Source organism: Dermacentor silvarum, chromosome 3, assembly GCF_013339745.2.
Source record: "Dermacentor silvarum isolate Dsil-2018 chromosome 3, BIME_Dsil_1.4, whole genome shotgun sequence".
In the NCBI taxonomy this organism is placed as follows: domain Eukaryota; kingdom Metazoa; phylum Arthropoda; class Arachnida; order Ixodida; family Ixodidae; genus Dermacentor; species Dermacentor silvarum.
Window position 1 is genome coordinate 1,493,859 of NC_051156.1, and position 8,822 is coordinate 1,502,680.

Below are 8,822 nucleotides of genomic sequence, written 5' to 3' on the forward strand. Positions count from 1 at the left end.
CGACGACGCGACTGTCTAGGACCGCTTGTTGAGTCACTTTCTTCACTCGTAACCGTGTTGCACGATGCAGGGCGCTTAGTTGCAGGTATTTCGGTGCAGACATGTTCGTCTGCAGCAGTGCGTGCTGTAAGATGGGGCTGTGCACTAGGCGGTTCCGTCTTCGAAGTTTCTGCAGCAGTAGCCCGACTGAGGTTATCCTGTTCTCTCGCCATTGGCTCAGAAGCAGTCGGCGTTGCCTTCACACAGTGGAGCGTCATATCTGCATTTTCTGCCTTGTCTTCAGATATCGCCGCGACTGTGCACTCACTTCCCGATGCCTTGTCGACAGCGTTGGCGTCAGACACCACAGCACCTGGAAGGTCACCCGTTGCATCTAAGACTTCAGTATCATCCATTATATGGTCCTGCAACGCATCGTCGGGTGGTCTTGTGCGGTTCCGTAGTTTACCGGCGTATGTCACCACACATTCTTCTGCAGAGTGTCCGAACCGGTGACAATCCTCGCATCGTGGCGTACGGCAGTGTCGACGAATGTGCCCGACTCTGTGGCAGCGTAGGCATAACGGTGGCCTGCCAGGAATGAGTACTAGGCTCTGTAGGCCACAAACAGTCAGTAGATGCGGAATGTCACTGACGCGAACTCCATCCGCCAGTGACACTACGACGTCTCGATTAAGTGTGCGCATCTGTTCCATATCGGACACCCTCCAAGTTTCTGCAGATATGGCTTTAATCTTCCCAAATGACTGAAGTGCTTCATGTATGTAAATATCTTCCATGCGTTCAGGTAGCCATAGCAGCTTCATCTTAACTTCTGTAGGCTCAGGGTCTATCACAACACAGCGGCGGCCTCGAACCAGAAATTCACCACAAGTGACTAGCTTGATTTTAGCTAGCGCTGTCTTGCAAGTCACCATCCACACATGTGACATTTGAAATTGACCAATCGAGCTTATGTCTTTGAGATCGATAACGTTCCGGAGAGCATCTCTAAAGTCTTGGGCCCGGTAAGGACGACCAGCGAGGTCTGCATGCAGAAAAACGGAGTCGGCGACGAGCTTACCGGAGGGCAGACGAGGCAGGACGATACGATAATCATTACTGCTGGTAGAAACCTGTGCAGTACCTCGGCTTGATGCCGATTGATCCTTTGTGGCGGAGAACATCAAAAACGCGACCGTTTAGAACGGCCATACAGCCATGCTTCCAATGGTTGCATTCGTACGAACCATATGATTGCGTTCGAGCGCCCTCGGTGAACGGAACCACCTAGAAACGCGGTACGCGCGAGCGGCGCAGCGTGGCGCCAGCGGTCAAACGCTGTATCTACTAGCAAATGGAGTGTTGCCCCCCCGGCCGCCGGAGAGGATTGCGAGTCCCCGGCTGCGTCGTCTGCTACGGCAGACGCCCGCGACGTGGCCGAGTCGGTGCCGATGGTGCTCGAGCTCGACCCCCAGGCAGACGCAACCCCAGTCAGCCTGACGCAGCACGGCCACACCCGCTCTTCGGCGGCGTTCCTGAGGGACCCACGCCGACACACTCTCCCGAGGCTGAACGAGAGGAAAAACAAGAAGAAGAAGCAGAAGGCTGGGAAAACCCCTGCCTCCAAGCAGGTTTCCCCGTTGCGTGCACAACTCTCCCGCCTGTGCTGCACGAGCGATGCTTGGTGTTCCAAAACGCCGTCCGTGAAGATTCCACGCGGGTTTTGGTCAAGTAGCTGGCGGTTTTCCTATTGATCTTTGCTTTTTCAGCTAATTGTTTTTGATGCTTCTTTAGAATACCTGTTACCATATTAGAGTATTTTCGCGCTCATCTGCAATGTCTCTCTCATCGCCAGGCCAGGAGGCATACTCCTGGTCGGCTTCCATTCCTCCCCCTGATTTGCCTGTGGAGCTTTTCTTACTCAGTGGGACCACCAGCGTACCTGTGGCTTTAGTCCCGAGTGATGGAGGAATGATTCGCATGAAGATTCCCAAGGCGATTCAAACTGAATTGCGGATAGCCTCGGTCAATTTTCAACAGATCACCGAGGTTCGCCAATTTGGCCGAGGGGGCATCCTTTGCTGCTCGCCAGACCAGGCTTGTGTACAAGATTTACTGAAGTGCAATGTTTTTGCGACACATCCGGTGAGCAGCTACATTCCTCCTCACCTCGCATGTACCAAAGGCCTAGTCCGTGGTGTTGACATAAGTCTGTGTCCCGCAGAAATTTTGGAAATGTTTTCATCGGCAGGCGTGATTTCTGTGTATCGTTGCAGTCGTGTCGCTGATAATAAGCGCATTCCCACAGAAACTGTCTTTGCTACGTTTGCTGGCTTGAATCGTCCATCAGAAATCAAGGCATGGCCACTCATACACCGAGTTGAGCCTCTATCACCCCGTGTCCTTCAGTGTTTAAAATGCTGGCGGTTTGGACACTCCATAAAATCTTACAGATGAAACACACGATGCCGCGTTTGTGGAGAAGACCATAACTCAAATGAATGTCCTTCACGTGATGAATCCTGCTGCCTTTGCAGCGGTACTCATCCTGCAGATGAGCCTAACTGCCCTGCAAGTACAAGATAACTACAAATCCTTGAAATAATGGATAGACGCCGATGCTCTCTTCGCGAGGCCATTGCAGAAATTCAGAGTAGGACTCAAGGATATGCTGGTATAACGGCCCGTCAAACATTAGCTATGGATAACTCAATCTCTCAGGCTGTTGCGGCTTCCGTCGAAAAGGCGTTGGAAAAAGCAATGGAACGCATTATGGTGAACCTCACCGATTCCCTTGTTCAGGCAATGTCCACACAATTCGGTCAGTGGTTTCAAATTGCTAATAAAACCAACACTGAGCGTCAGGTGCCTGTTCTACTAAAAAGTCAATCTAGTCAAGTGTCGACTGCGATACCAACGATAAACAACGATGTTGCAAAGCCATCAACTCCTGGGAAAGTTGACCACACCTGCCTTTCAGACACAGATGGGACCGAAAATCAAGATGTTGAAATGGACCCCCGCTCACTTAAACGCACAAGATCACCGGTAAACAAAAAATCTAGCTCTCCCACCAACTCAAAGGCTAAAAAGTACGTGAGAGAGACGCCTACTAAGAAAGACTTCTTAAAAGAGAGCGTTTTAGACCAAGCAGTCTCTGCTGCTCTGCTTTCTTCACCATAGGAAGCTTAACAGTAATTCAGTGGAACTGTCGTTCCATACTTTCCGCTGCAACAGATTTATTATATCTTGCTTCTAAATATTCTCCAGATATTATTATTTGACAGGAAACTTGGCTTACTGCTGATCAAAATATTAATCTAAAAAACTTTCCGTTGTTTTCGATTGGATCGCCTTTCCCGAGGCGGTGGTTTAGCTATCTTTGTGTCAGCAAAGATCTGCCATAAAGCTACGATAGCACATCAGATAATGTCACCAGAATGTGAAATGTTAATATTGGATATAACGCTTCCTGGTTGCACGCCATTTTCCCTAGTTAACGTGCACTTCCCTGCAGGGGTGCAAGGTACCCGTGATCTCGATACCACTATTGCTTACAGTCAGAAAAACATCATACTGGTAGGCGACTTTAATTCCCACCATGTATCGTGGGGTTTCCGAACGGATACCTGTGGCAAAAGGTTTTGGGATTGGACTTTATCAAATCATTTCTCTTTTTTAAATTCCGGAGTACATACTTTCGTTCGCGGTCAGTCACGTTCTGCCCTAGATCTTACGCTTGCCAGCTCGAGCATTTCAGTCACCTCCTGGAACACAGTTGACTCCGGTACTAACAGTGATGATCTACTTATAATTTCTGAACTGGTTACTCCGTCAACTTGTTTAGATAATCATGTGCGCACTTTTATACATTACTCAAAATTTAAAAGTGTGTTAAAATCAGCTTTAAACGCTCAGGAAGGCATGGAGAAGGATATTAAGGCAATGAGCCTTTGTTCAATACTAAAACAAACATCAAAAAAGTCTCAATTTGTCGTACCACCTACTAAAGGTGGTTCTTATTGTCCATGGTGGAATTCTGACTGTGAGCGAGAGTTTAGACGTTGAAAAGCTGCATGGAAAAAACTTTTATATAATCAATGCCCTGTAAATTGGGCAGATTATACGTATGTAGCTGCTACATTTAAGCGAACAGTCGCAAAAGCTAAGGACGATTACGATTCGAAACACTACACATATCTTTCTAAGTCTAGTAATAAAAAAGCTCTGTTTAAATTTCTTCGATCCCGTAAAGTTATACCAGCCCCAGTGAACATTGACGCAGTCGTTCTATCAACAAAGGAGTTATCAGAGTCACTTGAGAAAATTGCTAAAGGTCTAGCGCAGCGATTTACACATAAATTGCCTACAGGACTATCGAAACCTCCCTCGGGAGACGACTTTGTGGAAGTCACATTGACAGAGCTTGAAAACATAATTAGATTATTAGCGGCGTCAGCCCTAGGCCCAGATGGAATTACAACACGAATGCTCAAAGTTTTGTTTGATTATGCGCCTCAAGACCTATTAAATATAGTAAATTTCTCTCTGAAAAATTCCTGGATTCCAAGAAAGTGGAGGGTAGCTAAAATTATTCCACTGTTGAAGGAAAAAGCAGCTGGACTTAACCTAGACAACATAAGGCCAATTTCTCTTACTTCCAATGTCGTAAAATTTATAGAAAGGATTGTTCATGGGCGCATAACACATTCTATGCAGGACGATACAATTCTGAGTCCTTGTCAGATTGGATTTCGTCCTGGGCACTCGATATGGTGCGCTCATGTAGATCTAGAGAGCCGCATTACACTAGCTCGTCGCAAACGAGAGTATGCAGCTTTTTTGAGAGAAAGAGAATTTTATTGTTATCAACACGGCATTTCAACGTCTAAATACAAGCAAACAAGAGGTGTACCACAGGGTGCCGTTTTTCACCCAATTTGTTTAACGTTTTGCTAAGCACGATTCCTTTGTGCAGGGAAGTGAATATGCGGGCGATATCGCATTTTTTACATCTGCAACTAATGTACACTCACTGCACCAGTCGTTGCAGAATCACCTTGGAAGGCTTGAGACATGGCTAGATGAGTCATGTATGTCATTAAATGTTAAAAGTGCTGTACTAGTTTTCCCGTCAACTGCACCAGTGCATATATCCCTCCAATATCACCAGTAAACCATTCCCCAAGTTGGCTCGGTGAAATACCTTGGTGTCATATACGATGGAAAGCTTGTCTGGCGCACTCACATTGAACATATCGCAACAAACGCAGAACGTGCCGTAGCTATGCTCCACCGGCTCAGTCACCGTCGCTCTGGACTACGCAGGGATGCTTTAATGGTGATATATAAAATGTATATTCGGCCCATATTAGAATTCGGTTGCGTGTTATTTTCCGGTGGTCCAGCCTATAAAATAAACCTCTGATACTATTAGAAAGAAAATCTCTACGATTATGCCTTCGGCTACCTAGATTTGTTGCCAACACTGTGTTATATCAGGAAGCCAATATACCCACTCTAGATTGCAGATTCCGCATGCTTTCGGCTCTGACTTTTTTAAAATTTTATGAATTTTCAAGAAGGCGTACTCAATACGTATTTTTCACTGAACCGTCTGAGTTTTTTAATGTATCGTGGTCGCGATTACACAATCCTCAGATAATATTTGTGCACGCTCAGTTAGAACAATTGAATGTGTCATTACGTCAAGTTTGCCATTCGAATAATGCCATAAGAGACCTCAAAATTGAATTCGAGGACATATTTCCAAATCGTGCTAAACTATTGCCTAGCAGACATTTAAATAATATATTAAAAGACCAGCTAAACTAGCTAGCTACTGACAACATAATAGCTACCAACGCTTCCGTGTGCAATGAGAAGACAGGAGTGGGGATCTTCTCTGAATCTCTTCAATGGTCTTACTCTCTTCGCCTTCCCGACTTCACACCCATTTTTCAGGCAGAACTAATAGCGATTATATTAGCCCTACGAAACATTCCCCAAAACGATTCATTAGCGGTTATTGTCACTGACTCACTGTCTGTATGCACAGCACTTACAGCCTCGTCAAATTCAAAAATTTTGCGAACATTTTGTTCAATGGTTCCTTCGTACTTGCGGCAAGTATTCTTGCTTTGGGTACCGGGACATCGCGGTTTGCACTTGAATGAAATGGCTGATTCACTCGCACGAGCATCACTTAATGGCCCTGTCATATCTGGTTTGCCGACATCAGCTTATGTCACCGCGGATAGGTACAGAAATTTCTCTATATCGCAAAATTCCGCAAAATCTATTTTAACATCGTCTTCCGATTTCCACCATCTTTGCTTCTCATGGAATAATAATTGGTGTACATCAAGGCAATTGGAAGTTTCCATTACAAAATTGAGATGCCGTATACCGCCACTAAATTTTTACTTACACAGTTCTTGTCTCGCTGTATCCCCTTTATGTTCGTTTTGCAATGAATCCGAATCCATTGAGCATTCTTTCCTTTCGTGCCGCCGATTTTTAAGAGAGAGAAAAATCTTAGAAATACCATTTCGAAAACTTGGCATATTATTCACCTCACCAACCATTCTCTCCTTTGGGGCGACTTCACTGGGACACAGTCACAGGAATGCTTTTCTTGCAGTTTACAATTTCATTAGAGATACAAAAAGATTACCTTGCTGAATTTCTAGAATTAAGAATTATTCCTATTATTTCACTTGTTTATGGCAAAATTGCTTTATATCAAAATTAACATTAAATCTCAAATTACCGTTAAGCTTTTGTAAAATTTCTCAGAAACATGGTTGAAACCGCCGGCTTCTTGGCCAATCCCCCGTATTGGCTATGCGCCAAAGTTTAGGAAACAAGACAAGACAAGGTTTCCCCTCCTGCTGCTCCTCCGGCCTCGAAGTAGTCACAGGCGTGCACAAGCACTGCTACAGAGACGGCTGTACAGGAGCCCCCCCCCTCCCTCCCCCCCACTCATGCACCACCAGCTTAGGGCTTCCAGCTGGTGTTGTCCGAGGCCGATCGCCGCCGCGCAAGGGCACCGGCGAGTGCTGCCATCCCGGTGGTCCCCGCCGTCATCGGCACAGCCCTTTTCCGCCCATCCATGGTGGGTGGTACTTTCCGAGGAGACCACGCCTCTCTCTAGCGGCGGTGCTCTCAGCGCGGCCAGGTGTTGCCGCTGTGAGAGTAAATCACAGGCGCAACATCGTGGCCATCGACGCCACCACCCCGAGGTGCTTGGAGGAGCTGCTGGCCACAACGGAGATTCGGGGAATACCGGTGACTGCCCGGCAGCCTGCCGAGCGAGGCAGGAGCACAGGATTCGTCCATGGGGCCGACGGCATCCCCGCGGGCGCGGACCTGCTGGGGGCCATCGAGTCTGGTGTCCTAGTGCTAGCTGCTACCAGGGAGGGTGACACCATCACGATCAGGTTCGCGGGGCCGGTTCCTCCTGAGCATGTGAGCCTCTACAAGCTCCGGTTCAGGGTGCGACCGTCCAGACCGCGTCCACTGCAGTGCCAGCAGTGTGGCCGCTTTGGGCACGTGGCCGCCTCCTGTGACTCACCATCCAGCTGTCAACACTGTGGGAGGTCTCAGGAGCAGGAAGACAGCTGTCCCAACGCGGCCCACTGCAGTAGCTGCGGTGGCAACCACCCCGCAAACACTCCTGCTAGCTGCAGGTGGCAGGAGGAACGCAGGGTGGCAACCATCTTGGCAGCTGCCCCTGCTCCCCTCTCCCGTCGTGCAGTCCGCGTCGGTGTGCGGGAGGAGACCCAGCAGGCAAAGGCCGCCTCAACGCCCGTGCAGGGCCTCTCATACGCACAGGCACTAGCCGGCCAGGCGACCCAGCTGAAGGTGGCCCCCCCACGGCCAATTCCCCGCACCAGCCCCACGGAAGGCTCGACGCCAGCCGCCAACCGTTCCTGTGACCGAGCCCCCTACAGCCCCAGCATCGCTGGCATTGCCTGGCGCGGACCCTCGGGACCAAATCATTGCCAGCTTGCAGTTCACCCTGAAGGCCATCGGGGCGATGCTGCCTGCCGAGAGCCCCCTCCGAGCCCTCTGCCTCCAGGCAGGTTGCATGTCAGCAGCTGCACAGCAACATGCCTGACAACCTCCCAAGGACCAACCGCCGTCGCCCGAGTGTTCTCCATTGGAACACCAACTCGCTGCGACGACGGCACGCAGAGCTGTGCGCGCACCTCCTGCAGTGTGACTTCGATGTCCTCGCACTGCAGGAGGTGTATGCTGTGGCCGAGGACCTGCGGCTTCCTGGCTACATCGGCTACTCGGGCGCCACCACCTGCTCGACGCAGAGCTGCACAGATGCACCCTACCTGGAGGATGCCCGCAAGAGGGGGAAGCCGAGGACGGCACTCTACGTCCGCAGCAGCCTGGCCCGCACGCTGGTGCCGGTCACCGACGTCGTGGGAGGCGCCATGGAGTGCTGCGCTGCCACGGTACGCCTTGACAGGCAGGACACGACCGTGGCAAGCATCTACGTCCGTCCTGGGCAACAATGGGACCCCTCCAGCCTGGTGGGGCTTGCAGCACGCCTGGGTGGGCAAGCAGTCCTATGTGGTGACTTGAATGCCCACCACACCGACTGGGGCAGCCGCCGGTGCACCCGCCGAGGCAGGGACCTCTGCAATGCCATCAGCCGTGCTGGCCTGATGGTTCTCAACAAAGGAGGACCCACCTACGTCCGCCGTGGGGTGAGCACAGCCATCAACCTCTCCCTCACCACCGAGCAGCGCTCGTACGACTGGGACACAACTCCCGACACTTGGGGCTCTGATCACTTCCCGATCTTGATCACCCCCGGGTGT